This window comes from Parus major, chromosome 2 (genome assembly GCF_001522545.3).
Source record: "Parus major isolate Abel chromosome 2, Parus_major1.1, whole genome shotgun sequence".
NCBI lineage: Eukaryota > Metazoa > Chordata > Aves > Passeriformes > Paridae > Parus > Parus major.
The window spans coordinates 19452836-19474191 of record NC_031769.1 but is presented as its reverse complement, the minus strand read 5'-3'; the positions used below and the strand labels follow the sequence as shown (position 1 = coordinate 19474191).

Sequence of the window (21356 nt, the reverse complement as noted above, 5' to 3'; positions counted from 1 at the left end):
GATATATGTACTCTGAAGTGTGGCTGTCTATTTGTTGCACAAAATGTAATAACTGTTGCTTCATCCAGACCCTCCTGCTAGGGAGGGGTCACATTTTTTAAGTTTTTCGTGGCATTTTCATCCCTTGCAAGTCATGTTTTAGTGCTTTGTGTTTCTTAACAGTGCTGAACTTACTGTTCCAGTATTACTGTTGGACTGGTCAGGTCTCTGAGAGCTAAATGGTGCAACTCCTCAGGACTGTTACTGCCACGTCCTGCTTTCTGTTTCTGAGGTTCTTAATTTTTAATTTGCATCTCCAAGGATTGCTTCATCTGTTTACAGCTGTAAATTAGGACAGTCAAATGCTTTTATTTATGGGAATTTATCATGGTATGCAAAGAAGGGTTTGGGAACATTACTGCATCCCTCAGTTTCCTCCAGAGGATGTCCCCAGGCAGTCAGCCTTTTCCAGGGTTCTCAGGTTCCTGGGAGAAAATTCTTCCTTCATGATGGCAAATCTATGGTCAGACTGGGAGATCAGAACTTTAAATCTTATAATTTTAAGGAGTTTTTACTTATTACCATGGGCCCTCTGATGCGGGCAGTCCTGACAAGGTGTTAGTAAAGATCTGTTGAGCTTGTCTTTTCCTTGGTCAAACACAACCTCCAGGCTGAGGAGCACTTGATGTTCATACATCTGTGAATGTGAACTGGGGACTCTTACAGAATGAGAGGAGGAGCGTGAGAAGTACCTTCAGTGAGACCCATTTCTGGCATTCTTCAGACGTAAAGTCAGCATATTAAAAAGAGCTGTATTTTTAGCCAGGATTGCTTCCTAGCAACAGACCATTTACTGTACTGTGGGCTTAAAAAGTATTAAATAATTTTAGCTTTCCTACTTTAACCTCGATGGATTACACTAATGCCTCTAGGCTCTTTTCCTGTGCTATGCTATCTGCCTTCCGGTACAGCAAACTACTGTCGAGGCCAGGCTGCTCTTAACTCAAATGCTGTGAAACTTTTTTTAGCATTAGGATGGTAGCATAATTTCTGCTACCTTCTTACTAAGCAACTAAATAAGTAAATAATTAGTAGGTCAAGAGATTTCTATCCAAAAGCTATCCTGATTTATACTTTCACTAGTTAATTAAAAAAAATAATACATGTTATTGATTATATTTCTGCTAAGATTATTATTTGAATTTTTAAAAATTAATATTATTTAATTTCCTTCTAGTTCTAAATATTTAAGACTTATTACTCAATGATTTTCACTGAAATCAGTGAAAGTTCAATTTTGACTTCTGTATTCACATTACATTATTGTTTTGTAGAACTTACTTCAAAAGTAGTTTTGATTCTCAGCAGTGACCAATGGGCATATCCCGCTGAAAGCAAATAATTAACCTGTCTGCTTGATCAGCTTATTGTCTAAATAAAGCCTGTATTGTTTAAAGAGGATACTTTGACTAAAGTACTTAAATGGTCCAGACCTGAGAGTGCAAGAAGGCAAAGGTCATGCAGGTCATTTTCTTCCATACCCTCCCACCTTCTGAGTGCTGGTTAAATCTAAAGAAAATCATCTCCTCAGACAGTGAACCTGCCTTTCCATTGGCACAGTGTAGTCACCTAGACTGAAGCCAAATTTACTTTTATGCACATTTTAAATAGCTACAAATTATTATACAAAGACGCAAATAATAAACCTTCAGTAAATTCCAGACAGAGACTACTCTGTGTAGACTTCAACAGTATCTTAACTTCAACCATAGAATAGATTAACCAAAAGTATTTTAAGGTACTTTAAATTACTGTAGAATCCTAGAAGTATTTTGAAAATATTTCAATTTTATTTTAAAAATTTGAAATATTTGTATGCTCTCCTAGTATACAAATGGTGGATAGTTTAAATATTGAGTTCTCAAAACACTGAAAATATGCTTTACCATTTAAAAGAAATATCTATTGATTTATCCCTTGTGACTATATTTATGTCCCATTCAGCCCTTAAGTCAATATATTGACTATAATTCTCCTGTGATTTGGGAATTTTATATTCTTTTCTTACCATTTTCTTTTGTTGTGTTTTCTTTTCTAGTGTGTACTTGCTAGGTCTAGGCTAAATGGTCTTCCATTGTTTCTGGAAGTGATAACCTTTCTCTTTGCCCTGTTAGGCTTCACATTTAAAATGTGAAGTAAAAGTCTTTGGGCCAATTTTGTTGTTATTTATGCATGGGTAAAGCAAATCACAGCTGTCAAGTTTTGTGCACGCCATGGAAGATGTTTATGCAAATCACTGAATAAGTCATTATACATGCTTTATGCAATTTTGCATAAGATAAAAACCTTCCATTTGAAAAACAAAAATGCTGATGAAAAAATAACTATTCACTGTGGTTGGACAAATCTTTTATTATGTACAGGGTAAACATAAATGGTAAACACATTGCCCTATTGCCAAGTCTGAGTTCTTGCCTAGTGGGAATAAAAAGGTTATTTCTGTCCTGTTTCTTTGCTTCAGGTGCTTTTCTGTTTGATTACCAATTAATATTAACTGTGATGAGTATGTAGTATGGAGGCTGGAACTGAAAACTCAGGAATCTGACAGATGTGAGATATGTTTAACTGTTCCTGAGATGTAAAGGGAAATCATCAACGAATTCATGACACTCTTCATTACCCAAACCTAAAGATGTGTAAGGTTCTAAAGTGGGGGTTGTACTTGTCCTACAAACATGCAGTCTGAATTTGGACATTTCTAAAAATCAAGTCCTGAATCAGACATCAATTCTTAAAATATTTTTTTAAATTAAAAATTACTCATTTTGTATTTGCATTTCAGTAAAAGTAAATAGAAAAAAAAATTTAAAAGTGTATTCCAGTGTTCTACTAGACAGTACATAATGTTCCAAGACACTGATCTGGCCTCTGCTCCCAAAAAGGAATGATTCAAGAAGCTCTAACTAGAAATGATGGAACATGACCTTCAGCACTTCTTTCCTGCACCAGATAAGGTGCTTGAAATCTGCTGATTTTCCCTACTCTTCATATAGCTTCAATTTAATAATTTTTATTCCTTTTTTTATTTTTATTTTTTTTATTTAATTTGGTCTCAGTATTTCCCATGTTTTGTTGCAGTAGGCTGCTCCTGTTTGTGTATTTTCTGAAGCTGCCAGGTGAAGCCTGGTAAGGGAAGAGTGCAGAGATGCTTTGTGATCACAACAAGAGCTGAGCTCTTGTTTGTCTCAGGAGTAGGTGCTGCTTTCCCATAAGAAGTTTTGGAGTGTAGCAGGAAGGAGCTTCCAGGGTTGATATGCTAGGTTTGACCTCTCCCCTTGCCAGATCCTCTCCCAGATCTGGTGCTCCATCCTTCAGCAGTGTGTGGTATTTTGGCATGGGCCTGCCTTACCTGTTTGGCAGGCTGCATGTGGATCCACTCAGGATGGCCTGAGGTGCCAGCAACTCCCCAGTGTAGTCAAGGGGAGGCTGGAAATGTGGCCAAGTGCCCTGCTGTCCTTCCCTTCCCCATACTCTGAGAGCCCAGCTCTGTGTAAGGCTGTCCAGATGCAATCCACACTGCCTGTCTTGGAGGGAGATTGTGCAGGTCTATCCTCTGCCCCTGGCCATGAATTATCCTTTCTTCAGTGTAGGGATAATTCAATCTAAAAATGCTGTATAGTAAATATTAGGATTATGTTAACCTTAAAACATTACACAGTAGCTTTTTTATTCTGCCAGGAAGATTTCAGCCCTTTCAAAACCTATAGTTTGGGATGCCATTTAATGCCTATTTTTTATTGAGCATCCTATTTTGTCTTCCACATATAGTTTTACATGAGAAAAGATGAAATCATTGAATATATTTCAGAGCAAAAAGGCACGCTGAAATTGAGTGTCCGTGTTGATACAGCAATGGGCTGCAGAGCACTGAGCTGAAAACTGTTTTGGAAAGTTTAAGGTCATATTTTTCAGGCCCTGAATTTCCATAGAGAGAGAGAGAGAGATGCTTCAATTGCATTTTTCTTTATGCTTGAAAAACGTAAGCAATGCTTCCTGCCTGGCATTGAGGCTGCCCAGGGGGCCTCTCAGTGGTGTGTGCTGGGAGGTGCAGAATCAGATCCTTAAGCTGCTCTTCTCTCCTACCTCCTACAAAATGCTGCCATACAGTGAGTTTATGCTGCTGCCTACATCATGTTTTTATCCTTCCAAGTTTTGTATTGTCCCATTTTCAGAATGAATCTCAGGAGATTTTATTAGAGAATAAGTCAGAGAATAAGTCTTTTAAGTTTTCCTTATTTCATCTGAATGTGTTAGTCTGAATTGTACACATAAGAAAAAGATACTAAAGTAGTAGTATTAAAATTTAAGGGTGAAGCATCTTCCTGACTTACTCTGAAAAGTAGCCTTGCCAGTGCCAGCAAAATTACCTTCATGGAGCCCATTTCATTCTCTGCTCTGAAGAATTTTTGTATTCCTTTGCACACAACTTTTGCTTACTTGTCCCCTTCCAAAGGATTTTGGTTAGCTTCAGAAATATTTATAGCTGGCTGCAGTATTTCGTGTGTAATGGTATAACATTATGAGTTTCCAGTTGATGGTACAGGAAAAAACCCCAAGTCCCCAAGTCTTTTACAGATAGGTGGTCTGATATATGATGGTGTGGGGGAAGGCCAAAACTCTTTTAATGTTTCTATGTTAGGTTTGAGATTTAGTGTTCTTTTGTAGTTCATGGTTTATAAAATTGTATTATAGCAGAACTTAGAAAATTCTTTTGCTATTGAATGCAATCTGTTACTGGGAATACTTTAAATGGTGTATACTGAATATGTAATTAAATACCCACCAGAATCTGTTTCGTTGCATGTATGCCTAAGTATTTGTTCAAATATCTGTTAAGGTATCTGTCAGAATTGAGGAAAACTGCATATTTAAATATTTTGTTGACTTGATAGTCTTAGTTTATTTCTAAAATTGTCTTTAAATGTGTAATGGAGTATGGAGTGCTACGGAGCAAATATGAATTTCCTTATTCTGCTACACTGTGGGTTTTTTTAAAGGTTATTATGTTTCTGCTTTGCAAAGAAAAAGAAAAAAAAAATAAAGAAAAAGAAAGAAAAAGAAAAAATCCCAGCAGTCTCATGACTGGCTAAGTTAAATGTTTCTTTTACCAATGTCATGATTTAACCCCAGCTACAGCCAAGCCCCACTCACTCCCCCACTGGAGAGATCAGGGAAAGAGTCGGAAGGTTAAAAATGTAGGGAACTTGTGGGTTGAGATAAAACCAGTTTAATAGGAAAAGGAAAAGCAAAAGCCACACACACAAGCAAAGCAAAACAAGGAATGAATTCACTGTTTCCCGTGGGCAGACTGGTGTTCAGTCATCCCCAGGAAAGCCCAGCCCCATCACATGTAACTGTGTGCTTGGGAAGACAAACACCATCACTCCAAATGCCCCTTCCCCCCTTCCTCCTTCTTCCCCAGACTTTATATACTGATCATGAGTTCATAGGGTCTGGAATATCCCTTTGATCACTTTGGGTCACCTGTCCTGGCTGTGTCTCCTCCTAGGCACTCCCAGCTCCATTGCCTTTGTGGCAGTACGAGAAGCAGAAGAGGCCTTGGCTCCATGTAAGCTCTGCAATAATAAAAACATCTCTCTGTTATCAACCCCATGTTCAGCACAAATCCAAAATACAGCCTTGTACTAATCACTATGGAGAAAATTAACTCTATCCCAGCTGAAACCAGCACAACCAAGGATATTAAATTTGAGTGTTTTAAAGAAGGCAGTGGAAAATAGGTGAAGAAATTTATTGTGCGAAATATTTATTGTGTGAAATTTTAGCTGAAAAAAAATAATTGTCGTCTTCAAATGTTACCCCAATGCTCTGAGGAGTGGCATCAGTGAAAATGAAACAGTATTCATTCATGTACCTTATGTGATGTAGACATGAATGTCCTGAAAAGTGTAGGTGTATTTATCTGCATAATAGGGATTTCCTGGCTTCCACATCAGGCAAAGCAGCGTCTGCTCTCAGCCTTGCTGAGCTGCCCATTCTTCAGAGAGGTGCAGAAACAGCAAGTGCCGCTGGGTGAGCTCTTCCTCACCTGCCTAGGCAGCTGGATATGAAGCTGATAAAGCCAAGCTGCCAAAGAGTGCAGAACCCTGGACTTGGTACAGAAGCTGGCCCTGCTTAATCCCTACATGACATAAAGGGGAAAAGAGAGTACTTCTCCCCAGAAACAGCACCAGTGCAGAATGCCCTTTACTCCACATAGGTTATAGTGTCAGCATAGCAAGGACCTGAACCTGTAAATATTTAGAAATATTATTTCCGTTCAGTAGAGATGACCAACTTGTTTGCAGAATCTGGTTTTATTTACATTATACTTTTCTATGCTAACCCCTCAGTGCAGGGTTTTAGGTAAGGACAGCTGTAAGTGCAGCTCAGACAAGCAGGTGCAAAATGGTCTCTGGAGCTGTCAGCCTTGGGACAAATGATGCAACCAGACCTAAACTCTCCCCAGCTCTGCTCCAGCAGCCTCTGGGATAGTCAGCCCATAACTTCTCCCTATGTTCCCCTGCCCTCACAGGCCCTTCTTCTGAGAGCCAGGAGCTAAATACTGTAAAAACAGCTGCTCTGTTCTTGCTGCTCTGCTCTTGCTGTTCCAGTGTCTCATTTTAAATGCAGTCAAAGACATGAAGCAAATGGGTTTGTTATTTTTATCTTACTCGTTACATGATTCTCTGTCTCTCTGTTACTCTCCTTCTACATGTTCTGCTTGTAGATTTTAATTTGTGAGGGACCTTTTATGCATACAATAAATGAGGAGTCATGCTGCCCTTGCAAAGACTCAGTAATTTCCAAATTAGTGTCCCAATGTACAGGCAAAAATAGTCATAGTTGGTTCTGATTTCTTCCAAAAAAGGATTTCATTGTCACCATTTCTGTGTTGTAATACAAGTACAGACAAATGGAAACAGCTTAGAAGTTAAATCGTAGCACTGGGCAAACTGATTTGGTGGCATTGAAATGTCATTTCTAGAATTATCCGGCTTACTGGGGAGTGTTTCAAGGAATAACCTTCTGGTGTGGCAGACTACAGTGGAGGGATTAGATGGGGCTTGTACAGCAGGCCAAATTCTGCCAGTGTTAATTAGGATTCAGTGAACATAAGTGAGGACAAGAACTGTCCCAGTGATTGCCATTTTACTTTTTTAACTTTTGTGGCATATTTATTTCCACTTCCATGTTACCTTCTTTATTTCCAGGTAGAAGCAGGCTCATACCCCTTTGACTTATAAAAAGAAAATAAAAGATAATCAGACACTGTTTTGACAAAATAATTCTACAAAGTCCCAGAATTGGCTTTTTTTGGTGAAATTTAGGATATGTTTGGGACCCTGTTTTCACAAGAAATCACATCTGATTTTAATTTTGTCTAACAAACTGGGCAATATTATCCCATGAGCAGGACCTAGGGGTTTGAAAGTTTTTGAAAACTTTAGAAAGTGCTATTTACATGGGTTTTTCCAAAAAGACAGGAAGGGTCCTAAGGAAGCCACAAAGGGAAGAATAGGTGCTGAGCCAGCAATGCAGTTTGCACAGTCCTACAGCCCTCCCTGCTTCTGCAGGGGAATGGAAAGAGGGAAATAAGTTGAGGGTGGAAAGTTTTGGCTTTGACTCCCAAAACCTGTCAGCAGAAGAATGTGGTAAGTTAAGATGGACAAGCTTTACCTGAAAATCTTAGCATGATGCTTTGCATGCTTCCTGAATTGCTGTTCAACAAAATGAAATTACTTAAAGACATAGCTTTGAACTTTGAGTCAGTCTGAGTGTAGAATGGAATATGCAGCCCACTGCCTTCTGCTTCAAGAGACTAGAAGAAAATTGAGCTGATTAAATAGCATTAATACTGTTATTTTCAATAATGTTCTTTTAACTGGGACTCTTTGCTATTTTTAGAAAATCATGTCAAAAGTTCAAGTGCTAAGAGGTGATATAATTGTAATAAGCTTCTGACATAGTGAAGGGAACTTTTGGATCTGTGACTGCAAGGATGACTGTGACTGATTTAATGGTGTTCAGTAGGAGCTACCAAACAGCTTTCTCAAAGGAGAATCTAGGACAAAGAAGATATTTGTATTTAAATAATTTTATGAGGAAATAAAACAATATGTGAGCTGTATTTAGGCCCCTTCATTTTAACCTGGGAGAAAAATGCTGATATGCTTGTGGTGAGGAGTGATGAGGAAAAATGCACCTGGCTGCTGGATGACAGATCATTTAGGGAGAAGGGATGTTTCCTTGTCTGCCTTCTACTGGGCATCTGGCAAACTGCTAATTTCATGATAATTTCCTGAAGTTCAATGTGCAGTGATTAAGTCAGTTTTAAAGACTTCATTATTCTGCTATATAATTGTTCGGTTTACTAGTATGTGGTTGAACATGGCCAGGTTTAAAAACCAGAAGCAATTACTTCTAAAATCAAGCAGGTTTCATGGACAAAGGTTTAAGCTTTATACAGTAACTCATTGTTTGAGTTCTGTGTGTTTCCTTATTTAGACAATTGGCACTGGAAAAATGTTTAATGACTGCCTATGTTTATCCTGTTAATGGTTTTCATACTCTGTAAGTAACTCAGGGATTTTAATATTATTTTACATAAGGATTCCCCTTGTATTTCTACCTGCCTTCATAGCTTTGCAAGTACTTTATTTTTGCTACTGTAGAGAAATGAGAACCTTTAAAGTCAGTCCTGTGATTAACTGATAAGATTAGATAGTAAAAGAGGAAAATTCACTAGAAATCACTAACTTTTTGCCAGCCACCCTTGGCTCATCAAGAAAGGTGCTGGCAGCTGTTTGTTTGTGTTAAGAGGGGATGGCATTTATGTCTTGTGTTAAATCCTTGATTGACGCAAACTGCCTAAATCTCCTTAGGAAGAAGCAATCAGAGGGAGGCAGGCTGGGCGGGTGGGCAGCGCTCTCCCGCCGTGGGCAGCGGTGGCAGGACAAACGCCTGCTCTGCCAGGGACAGACACTGCCTCTGCCACAAAATTGGATGGGGTGGGCAAGGGACTGAGCTCTGCGTCAAAGTGGTGGCTTGAAATGCGACTGTGCTTGAATTTCCTCTCACAGCAAGATAAGGAGTAAATTCTAAAAATGACAAAATGTAAGGGAAAGTTGATTTTTCTGCTCTGTATGGGAATTTCCCCTCAATGGCCCATGTTACTGGTTTGGGGATTTTTGATGAAGAGTTGCAGCATTCTGCTTCCTTAAGTAATCCCACGCTGCAAAGAAGGGGGCAAATTGAAATGATGTTGCTTAGTAGCAAGAATATCTTTCCATCTCAGTTAAACCAAAATAAAACTGGTAGTTTTGCAGCCTTTTATGTGACCTGTTTCATGACCCTGCTGGGCTCGGTGGTGGCAAACTGATAGCAGAGTCTTTCCTTTCTCTTGTGCACTGTTTCTCACACAGACTGATGAGGAAGCATATCAGGAGATGAGAAATACATGACAAAGGAGAGAGGGGCCTCTGAACTCTCCATCAGAAGGTATCTGTCACAAAATGTCCTGTGAAGCAGCTTTAAACCAAAAATACTAGAGATGTAGCACCTTCCAAATGACCTGACTTTTCCACGTATCTGAATTATTTATATTCTTCATTACAAATTCATTTTTGTCAGAGCTGAGCTAATAGATTTACAACAGAAATAATTTTGCAAGTAATGGATCTTTATTTAGCTCTACTGGATTTCATAAGGAAAAGAGAATTAGGAATTTTGTTTTGAGGAAACTATTTCCTGACAGTTCTCAGGTAAGGTTAAGGTCTTTAAAACAAAAGCGATGTCATTGTATGATTAAATTATTATTTTGGGGGTGTTTTAAGAAAATAAGATTTAGAGCAGGGGTTCAATTGTAGGCTTTTTGGTTGCTTTTTCTAGGAGCACCACTGTAGGAGAACAATAGAATAAGCTGAGCTAGAATGGCTTAAAAAAAGGAAGGAAAATCATACTGGTTAAAAAAAGTCAAAATATGGTGACAGCAACAAACAACATAGAGGTAGAAGGGAATGATAAAACAGAAAAAAATTGATGATTAAGAATTGAAAGTGAGCTTTTAAGTCAGCTTCAGTAACAGCTGGCTGAATAAAAAGGTGGGTGAAAAAAGACTCATGCAGAAGTTACCATTTGAAACAGAAGTAATCAGAACAATTGAATTCTTAAAAATTTATCTGATTTATAGATATTCCGTTAAGGGGTACACTTGGCCTTTTAATATTTTGAGGTGCGCTGAAGTGGTAATTGAAAATATTAGTTTATTTTCTTTAACTCAAGATTCATGGTTGTCAGACATCACAAAACTCTTCTGTTTTTCTGTGTTGCCAATAACATTTGCAGAGAACAAGGAAGAAAACACCATCTGATAAAGAGTGCTTTGTCTCTTGTCTTCGGTGTGCTGTTAATGAAACAAATAAGTAACAATTAGGAATTCAGTCTGAAAATGTATCATAGTTTCTCATATTTGAAGGAAGAGGTGCAGAAGATTAATTCCATGTTTCTCCACCATCCAGGAAAAGGAGTGTCCCTCCTCCCTCTCAGTGTCTCAGCGGGGTGGGCAGAGGGTGTTGGGTGGGCAGAGCAGCACTGAGCAAGCTGCAGCCATCAGATTCAAAATTGCTCCTGTAGTAAAATATGCTCTTTTAGAAAATACTTGTATTTGATTCAATCTCTTTTCTTCCTTAATCCCCTTCCCTTCTTTTATTTCTGTTACATAAGAAGCCTAATTGTTTTTATAATTCACATTATTTCTTTTCTATAATGTATTCATCTCTCTGCATCGTGAGCTAATCCCAAAATATCTGTTGTGTACCAGAAACAGCAAATGTCAGTTTTGTGTTCTGCTTTAGTTTGGTGTTACATTATTTTTTTCTCTTTTCTAGAAGCTTCTTTCTGCAGCCTCTTGTCTAAATGCTGCACAGCAATCCTGTGTATTCCCTGGATCTGGGACACAAAATCATTCCCTTAATTCCTTTCTCTGATTACTTTCTGATTCTGACCCCTGTTTGGAGCTGAAGCACACGGACTTTATATGTTTGATTTGCTGTGCAACTGAAATCTTTTGTCAGCCAAGAATAAAAAACAAAAAAACCCCACATGCAAACCTCTTCTCTGCAGCTGTTCAGGAGAGGGCACAGTCTTGGGGAGCCATGAAGTTTTAAATTCTCTGCAGATGCTCCAAAGTGGGCATGTACTTTAATCTGTATTATGTTTTACTGATCTGAATATTCCTGTGTCAAAAAGTTAAATTTTGTGTGGAAAGGAGATTAAAAGGGGAGTGGTGTCAGGGGTGAGTCTGTATCAGGGAAAATTTGTCTTAAAGAGTTTTATAGAAAGCTGCAGAAAGATAAATATGTATTTTGAAATGATAAATATGTATTTTTTTAATGGATGTTATCAGCAAACCTAAGCCTGTGTGTAAAATGCCTGGAAATGTGGTAAAATTTGTGTGTAAAATGCCAAGATGTGGATATAACTCAGGTCTTAAACAAATATCAACTGCATTAAACTAACCAGGCATTTAAATGACACGGATGCATCCAACACAATTTGTTTCATTTTATAAATTTCCTTTCACATACTTTACCAAATCTTTATGGAAATAATTAACTGAGAAGTGAAAAAGTAAGATTTTAAAAGGAAATTGATGAGCAGGTGAGGATATAAAATAGGAATAATTGATTTGGTTTAGAAACCATGGTGAAACAATCACCTGAAGGCATTTTAAAACATATTTGTGGCCATAAATGGGGTGTGGCTTTGCCTATAGGAGTTACTGAAGCTGTCTAGCACTAAGGCTGTTTCTCTAAGTGTGAGCTGAGGAGCATCAGCAGTTTCCTGGCAAAGGAGAACAGCTCTGTGGAGCTGTCAGAATGGTCCCTGGTGTGCATTTGGCCAGGACTGACTCCGAGACTTACAGGCGGCTCTTCAGTGCTCCTTGGGAGACCGCACAGGCCAGATAATTCTGTGGGACAGTTTGGATTCAACCATCCTCTTCTGAAGTGGAAGAGAGGTGGTTTAATACTTTGGGCTTGGCAGCTCCAGGGCTGTTGGCTTTGGCTCAGGAGAATTTTCCAGGCATGTTGATGCATTAGACAGGAGTACTGTCCCAGGAGAGTAGGCACCAGTTTCTTTTCTGGGGCCCTGCAGTGATTGTCCTGCTGACTGTGAGGAGTGGCCCAGGAGTCCAGTGAGCTGGAAGGAAAAATCGTGATCTTTCTCCAGCCCTTCAAGGTACCTCTATGTTTATTAAGAACCATTTCCATTTCTGCCCTTTTATCAAAGATGGTATTTGCATTGCCAAGACTACATTTTAGCAATCATTTGTAAGTCATTTTGGTCTTGATAACTCACTTAGCCGTAGAAGCTTTGAAAAATAATTTTCTTTTTTTAGCTGAACAGCTGATCTGAAATGCAGTCAGTGGTATTGCACTGTCAAAAGTATTAAGACTATTTGGTCTCCATATTCTACTTTTGAAAATAGTTCTGTCTAATGTTCTATGTTGAAAATGACACTTTTGAAAAATAAATACTGTCACTAACTATAGAGCAAATTTAAACAAAGTGCAGTGTCTGCTGCAGCTTCCTGTTATGGGCAAAATGAGGTTTAAATGTACTGTATATCATGTCCTTGAATCATGAAGAATATTAAGGAAATAATAATGGGAAAAATGGACTGAAATATATTAGGAAAATAAAATAAGACTGTCAGCTGAAGTCTCTATTTGAAGAGATAATGTAACTTCCTGGGCAGTTCCTGCTGTCTCAGGCTCTCCCTCAGCTGCCTAGTTTATGATAAAAAGTGCCATTTAATGTTGTAGGGAAAATTCCTTCCCGTAACCCAGTACCTGACAGTACAAACATCTGTACTGTGTAGCTTAGTGAAATTGCACAGCAGTTCCTTGTGCATTTTTTCTCCTGTGTGCAGTAATATAAAGGGACTAGTTGCACTTAGTATCCCACATTTGGGTTTGATGTTTCTGGGAAATTTGTGCTCTAACGCAACCAGAATTTGTGTCTTATTTTACCAGAGGGAAAGCTAAGTCTGTGATCATAAGAACAGAACCAGAGTTAAAAGGGAAAAACATAAAAGGAACGAAAAAGAAACTTTAAGTACATTTAACACCAGCCTCCTTCCCTGGAAGATTTTTCAGAGGTATCTCTAAGCCCTGAAGGGGGTTTAGGGGCAGCTTAGCACCATGATGCTTCCTGGGAGTTATGTTTCATATTGGCCTTTAAGCTAGCTATGAAAGTTGAAGAACTTGGTGTGTACCTCCTTTTCTTCTCTTTCTTCCCCTAGTCTATTAATTTAGTGCTTGACATAAAATACGCTGTACCAAATTAGATCAAAGATTTATTTAGCTGTTTGCAATATTAGCCAGTAGCAGAAATAGAAGTATAAGCATAAAGCAAGTGTGAAGTTGAATCTTTCCATGTAACAGTTTATTGTCCATGAATACTGGCACAAAAACTGCAGCTGTGGTACTATTCCTAAGCTTTATTTAATGTGTGTTTACTGGCTCTCAATGGATTTGTATGCACAAATGTGTTGTGTCCACTCACTCTTTGGTCCAGTTCTGTCATTTGCTGTGTATATTACTTAATCAACAGCAATATGGTTTCTGAATTTACACGGCAGATGGCTGTGATGGCTTAAGTTTTTTCTTGACAACTGATCTTTAGATCAAAATGCAAGAGGAGGGAATGCTCCTGCCTTAAGGGGTTTGCCTGCATTTAAATTCTGTTCTACCCATTAATTAGCACTTTTCTTCTGCTTTAAAAAAGCTTTCTTCCTTTTTGTTGTCATGTGAGTGAATGACAAATTTTCTTCATGTCTTCCTGAGATTACTTACAAGAGGTTCTCTTCTTGTGGGTGAGACACTGGTACTGGGAGCAGGAGGTTTCCTTTTACACACCAACCTTTGGTGCTATAGGCAACAAGAAGATTGCATTCTCCAATTTCAAATGCTGAGGTGGTATTATGTGCCCTTTTGCCTTCATTCTGCCTGCTTAAACTCTTATTTGAAAAGCAGGGAAAATGTTCTCTTCATTTTACAGGGCTTCTTCTTGTGAAGATAATTTTTTTAAGCTATAGATAATGCTCATGATGAGCTTCTCATAAAATAAAACAATCCCCAACAAGTTAATAACATGGGTTTCAGAACAATACAGGAGGCCTGTATATTCAGGGGAACAAAGAGAAGAAAAAATATATATAACATAGTAGATCAGTAAACATTCATATGTCTGCTGAAAAATGTAGGAGCTCCCTGGAAATGAGAATATGATTATGTAGGTGAGGACAAGGGAATTCAATTAACGTTGACTAAATGCTTAATTGCTTTATTTTGTAGTCTAGTCTCCTGTCAAAGTAGGTTACATGTGTAATATATTGTAGCTTAAGCTTGGTATGACCGTGGTTTTTATCATTCTTTCCCCATTTAAAACAAAAAATCCAAAATACAGTGTTTGTTATTATTAAAAAGAGTGATAAACATAAACAACTACAGTTAGCATTCTTTCTGCTTGATACATTGTTTTATTAAACCTATTTCCATGTCTTAATTGGCAAATAATTACTTTCCTAATCCAGATAAATTGTGTTGAACTGTGAATTGAAAATCCCAGTGTCTTCTAGATTCGTGGGTGGAGACTGATGTTTACAAAGGATCAGTGAAAATTCTGCTTTATCAGCCTAATAAACTATTATTTCTATTGATACAGATAGATAATCTCAGATATTTGTAGACTGTAGTATTTTGTGATAAATAGTTCTCCAGTGGAGAACATGAAATAAATAGTGTGAATAATTTACTATGATTGCATAGATAGGAGTTGGGAAAATAATTTTAAAATTGCATATTTTTAGTCATTATAATGAACTGTTGTACTGGCCTATTTGTGATATAATCTTTGAGTTTGTAATCTGAAGACTGTTCTCTGATTTCCTGTAAATCAGTGCACCTTACTCTGGTAGTAGTTCTGATTTATCCATTTATTTCAGCAAGATTTTTTTTTCAATACTAGTAAGAATGAATTCTTTGCAAGGATTTAGTGATAATCCTGTTAATATTTTATTGTTTGTGCATTTACATGGATATAGATATCCTTGTGTGATTTTTTTTTTTTTATTGTCAGTAGAAAAAAAAAGCAATTTAACTAGAATTTGTAATTGTTGTTGACTGGAGAAAAATTATGCTTCAAGAGAAAATAGATTATAACAACTCATCACTCTTCTGCATGACCTATGGCTTAATGGGCTGTTGTGTGGGGAGGTTTTACTATTTGATAGCAATCCCTTCCAAACTTTACTGAGGAGCTGCACATAGACAAATATGCATTGACTCACATGTTAACAATTGCTTTGTGTGGGCTCTGAAATAGTGTAGTGTGTCTTTTGTGCTCTAATATTAGATTGCTTTCCTGGTTCCTGAGTAAGATCAGAGATCAATCTGGAATTTACACAGTGAATGTAATACTTTTATACTTTGCATAAAAATAATGTAGGAGAAGAGTACTGACCCTGGGTCTTCTACCTTCCAGTAGTTCCATCTCTGGCAATACTGGCTGTGCTTTTTATCCCATGTGCAGATACGGATATTAATTTCCAAAGCATCAAAGTTAAAAAAAAACCCACCACACCTGAATACATTGAAGATGTATTTCATACAAAATTGCAGTATTTATTTCATTATTTTCTTGGAAAATATGTATTAGCTGTTCCAAATTACAGGTGTCTGTTAAAAAAAACCTAATATATACACACAGAAATTGTGTCTGCTGGAATTTGCATAGTTGAAATGGGGCCCAGATGTTGCAGTTATGTAAGGGCCTAATCTAAAGCCAACCAAAGAGAGCCTTGTGGGCTTCAGATCACGCCAATAAGAATATTTTCAGAAGAATTAACATTGAAGGAGATTGCAGTAAGCTAACATTGTCTGTAGATAATCTAAGTCTAAAATCAAAGTACACGAATGGAGGGGTTTGCCTTGCTCACTGGATGGAGTTAAATTTGTATTTTAGTGCGGAAAAATGGGGACATGAATTATCTGTAACAAAAAAAACAACCCTTCATTTAAATGTTATATGTATCTTAAAAGTCATCATTTTTTCTGTTTGCTCAAGTATATGTGTGAGAGTGGTTAATTATTAATGTTTTTAATGTGAGATGCTTTTGAAGTAGATCTCTTTTCTGCTTTAAAACTGATACAGCTTTGCATTGCGTAGCTATCGCTATGCATTTCAAAATAGAAATTAAGCTGACAAGGGATGTACACCCTTGGTGGGTTATTTTGTAGGGCTTTGCAGTCATGGAATTGCCCCACCACTACCAGTATCCTTTTCCCCGCTTTTGTTTTCTTTATGAATTTTATCTTAATGATTGAATAAAACCTCCACAAAACAAACAAGTAGTTTCCAAATAAGCCAGGTGTGTCACTGTCCTCCTGGTAGGGTCTGACAAGTGCTGGGATGGTAGCGGGGAGGGAAGCACCTGCTGGGGGTGCCAGGGATGGGGGCAGGAGAGGAACAAGAGCTCTGCTCCTAGCAGTAGTGTGAATTTATCTAAACCTTTAGTTCAGCTGGTTTGTGTGATGTTTGCATTTTTGTGCTGCACTCAGATTCCTGTAAATTTCCTAACACATCTCTCAGTGACATCTTAAAATCTCATTGAGTGCTAAAGCTTCTCCTCTGCAGAAACTAAAATCAAACTGTAGATACTCTGTGAATCCTGCTTGCCTAACCTTTTACTTAACTGTGAACTGCTGTTGTGCATTGATCTTACTTGGTGAATCTTGCAGTAAATGTAATGAAAAGACAGGAGTGTATTTAGACTGCTCGAATCCCTCATTTTCCACTAAATTTATATCTGCAAAGCAGTGTCTTCTTGAATTCAGGAAGATCAACAGCCACGACGGTGCAATAATCCACTCTCAAATGTAGCTGATGGTCTCAGGAATAACAATTTGCAAGACAGTTTCTTCTAGTTAGCTGGTCAAAAGTGAGGAAAATCAAGGTAGTTCTTGGTAAGCCAGTTACTCTTGTGCTTTTTCAGTGTAAAAGACAGCTGTAAACTTTTTTGTTCCAGCAGGTGTCTAACCAAGTCAGATTACCCTTTTTAAAAAACACTCACCAAACTGTTCCCTGTCTGTTACAACCAGTATCTCTGCTGCCTTGTGTACTCACCCATTTCAAACCATAAAACCTATTTTACAATATTTAGGGGTTACAGAACTTTCTTCTTTATTCTGTGACAATTTTATCATCTGCAGCCCTCTCTCACTTAAAAAAAATAGTTGACTTTTCATTGGTCACAGAAAGAAAAACAAGAGATCCACTTTTAATCCAGTACTGAACAAACTTTTCCTCAGAGGCAGGAGTCCCTGTTTGTGTCCTTCACTCAAACCGGGCAGAGCGTACTGGGAAAGTGATGAGTGAGTGATCCTAGAGCTCAGCTCCCACAGTGCTGGGTGTGCTCTGTCTTTGACTAGAAGTATCACCCAGCTGCTGTCCCAGCATCTCGCCTGGGACCTGCTGTGTCTGCCAGAGTGCACAACAGTGAGCAGACTGCCCTTTGCTACAGGTCTGAGAGGGGAAGGGACCAACATGAGAAACCTTCATGAACTTTGATATGTCCCAGGGAGCTGAGCACTCTCCTGCTGGCAGGGCTTGGGTGGGTTTGTGTGTTTTCTGTGGACAAGCTGTTGGAACAATTTAAAAGTCTGATTCTGGCCTGTTTGCTTATGAATTGTTGTCCCAGTGTGAGCTTTGACTAATTTTTTATCTTCTCAATAAAATTTTTTAGATGTCAAAATTCATATGTATCAACTTTGCATAGACATATACAGTGTTCTGCTGGCTTGTTGTGATATATAAATGAGGGATTTTAATACCCTGGTATATTTTGGAAAGACCTTGGGTCTTCTAAAAAGGGGAAGAAAACTCTTCTAAAGCTGACTCTTGCCAAGGTGAGAAGAGCTCATAGCATGTGTCACTTATAGGAATGGCAAAGGGATAAAAATCCACCTTCACACAGGAAAAGGAAACAGGTTTGGTTGTAGTAAACTCAACCTGAACTCTTTGTATGGAGTGCCTGAATACCTAAAGGGCCAGCTGAGGCAGCTCAGAAACACAAAGTTATGCTTTCAGAACTTGTGTAAGACTGATGAGATACTTGATGAATGAATAAAATGTGATATCTGAAGTAACTGAAAAAAACTCAAATGCGTTATCTGTCTTTAAAATGGGAAGGAAAGGCAAAACTGAAACATTTTCCAATATATATATATATATATATATATATATATATGTATGTATTAGACTTAGATATTCAGATTTATGAGTTGCCATGTTCATGCATATACTCATCAGCAAATGTCAGATAACAATTCATAATGAGGCAGAATTACAATAAATTGCCTTAATTTGTTTGCCATATGCTAAGCATGCCCACATGTCCACATATGGATCAGCTGATGCACAATAACTTGGTGATGAGAAAAATTACTCATATGTCTTAAGGTTTTACCAATTCTGAGTGACTGACTGTGTGATCTCTTAAAAACTCGTTTTTGATCTGGTTTATCAACAAGAACTTTTATAGACTGACATCCATATTGCTTTGTTACACAAAAAGATAAAACCAAAGCAGCTTAAGCATTTACAGGCAAGCTTCTATTAGTACGTTACTGAGTATTTAGTTTATCAGTACTTTGGGTTTCTCATATTCTTAATGACATTTATGGTCCAAACATAATAAAATTTTATTAAAGTGTGTTTAAAATTAATTGAGACTTCTGTTGAAATCACTCTGTAACACGGAGTATTAAGATTTAAGGTTAAGGCTACTTCACCATTAGAACTATACAGGATTAAAGAATGAATTAGAATTGTAATCTCTGAATTAATTGTGTTCCTGTTCTCTTAGTAAAGATGTGTTTTTCTGTAAGGGGTTGAAGGTCTTTGTTCTAAGGCACCTAATTTGCCATGTTACATAGAAGATACTTTTAACAAATCTGGCACTTAGGAGATGATTCACCCTCGTGGGCAAAAAAAGGGTGGAAGTCATTTAACACTTACTGCATACTGGTTCCATGTTGTTTGTTGCTCAGAAGTTAAAAATAAAATAAATAAATAAATAAAAAGAAAAAAAAAATAGGAATAAAAAAAGGTAATTCTGTTCTATGACTGAAAGATATAGGGAGCTTTAGCAACTGATTGGTACAGGCAAATTTTTCTGTTGCTGTTTCTACATTTTAAATTATCTCATTACCATGTTTTCTACTACAAAGTTCTTTTGTTTCAATATTATGATACCAAAATTTGCCATGATGACAGTGTGGTCTTGCAAGCTTAGTTTCAGCATTCTGTAAAATCTGCTGAAGGGCAGAAAATAAGCCTCTGGAATGAGAGCTGCTCTGTCCTAATTGCGATATTCCAGCTGGGACTGTGATTGTGTATTCTTCAGAGTAGTTCTGATTTGCCCCAAGGTATTTGTGTCCCACAGCATGTATTAAACTTTTTAAGGATAATAACTTCGCTAAAAAGCTTGCTCAGTAATCTTACTGTTAACCCTGCAACATTATTAATACAGTATTGCATCAGAAACTTCTATACTTCTCACAGCCTTCTAAAATTGTGTTTGCTGAGGTTTACTGTTTGCTTCCTTGGAAACCAGTAGTTGTTTCAACATTTTGAGTTCAATACCCATCCTAGAAGTGCCTTATGGAAGTCAAAATAAATTGTGCAAGAGGTTGTCAATGTTCTGTGTATTTTTCTTTGCTCAGTCTATTTCAGGTAAATAGAAATGTCCATTTCATGAGAAATAAGGGCAAAGTTTCTACTTATTTAATTCTCTTTTGGCATCCAAAATGGACCTAACATGGATACTGAATTCTGAAACAGTAGTAAAATGTTAAGATTGCTGCCTTCCCATAGTCCACTTTAAAAAAATAATATTTTAAAAAAAAATTATATATATATATATATATAAAAACCCTGCAAACAAACATCCACCTAATCAGGTATTTACCAAAAGTCACTTCTTGTTTCAGTGAGAGAATTTTTAACAATAACGTATGCCGATAATATAAATAAGAAATTACATTTTAAGAGGATAAATTTATATTGATAAATCTTGGTACACTTGAAAATTGTCTCTGTAGAAAAATGTGTAGGAAACAGGTAATAAAATGGAAGCCAGTTGGAGATATTTGTTTAAAAGAAAAAAAAGAAAAAAGATCTTGTTTGATACTTATTGTGAGACATATAGGTAGGGTCTGCCCTTCCCTCTGCAAATACCGTCAATTTACAGAGTCTACACACAAAGTCAGTATTAAGGATTTAGCCTTTGAAAATTGACAATGTTTTCAGCTCTCATGGACCAGAGGCTGGACTTTGTGGGGCTTTGCTTGCCTCACATGCCTGTTGAAGACCAGTCTTGAGGCATAGGTGGAGGAGATGATTGCCCAGCTCATTGAGAAGCTGGAGCCAAAACAAATGTTTGTGCTTGTTGCTCCACTGAGGAATCACTGCCTTGATATTCATTATCTCAGTGGTGACAGAGGGGGAAAGTGGCTTCTCTGGAGCTCTCTTAATGTTTGTACCATTCCTTGCCTGTTGCTGCCTACTCCTTTCTCCTGTTTACTACACCTCCAGAAGCCTCAGACCAATACAAACATGTGTCTTTTGTCCTTAATTACTTCTAACCTATGCTCTTATTTTAAGCCAGTTGACCTTAATCTTGCAAATTCTTAAACTCATTAAGGGAAATAATATTATGCATGTAAGTTTTCCTGATGATTTCAATCGACTGACTAATATAGAGAAGTATTGCCATGATGAAATGTCTACTGAGAGTTTTTAGGAAGATAGTTTATATAAAAATCATGATTAAGGTTCATTTATATGTATCTTCTACCATAATAGGTCTTCTACCTTAGTTATAGTTAAGCAGAATTTTCCTTTTACACAGAAAATTTCCAACTTAAATTGTTATTTACAGCTTGAAATTCCAGCATAATATTTCTGTGGGTGGGGGAGAACAAAGAAAAATACCTGTATCCACAAGCATCAATAAATCGATTATGCGGTGTTAATGCTCAGACGCCTTTTCCTGTTCCTGGCTGCGCGGCAGTTGTGTGTTCCAGGTGGCCATGCATGTTGCAAGCCATGCATCTGAGATGAATAAAGTGTGATGTTACTCCAGCAAGTGTGCAGGCTTCGTCCTTACAGCGGCTGGCGTCACCATGAGCACGGAGCCCTCCCACTCCTCCTTGGTAATTGATGGTGACAGGCTCTCTGCTGAGCTGTCC

The 21356-nt window shown here is 37.7% G+C and overlaps 1 protein-coding gene and 1 long non-coding RNA gene across 6 annotated transcripts in view; one reads left to right on the top strand and one right to left on the bottom strand.

Moving 5' to 3' along the window:
* Nucleotides 1-21356, top strand: part of CACNB2 (calcium voltage-gated channel auxiliary subunit beta 2) — a 155892-nt gene that overhangs the window by 14151 nt on the left and 120385 nt on the right. The window lies entirely within an intron of this gene.
* On the bottom strand, nt 10084-21213 carry LOC117243805. The gene is made up of 2 exons (XR_004495718.1): nt 21100-21213; nt 10084-10444 (listed from the first exon to the last, which is right to left on the bottom strand). It is a non-coding gene; the product is annotated as an uncharacterized LOC117243805 (long non-coding RNA).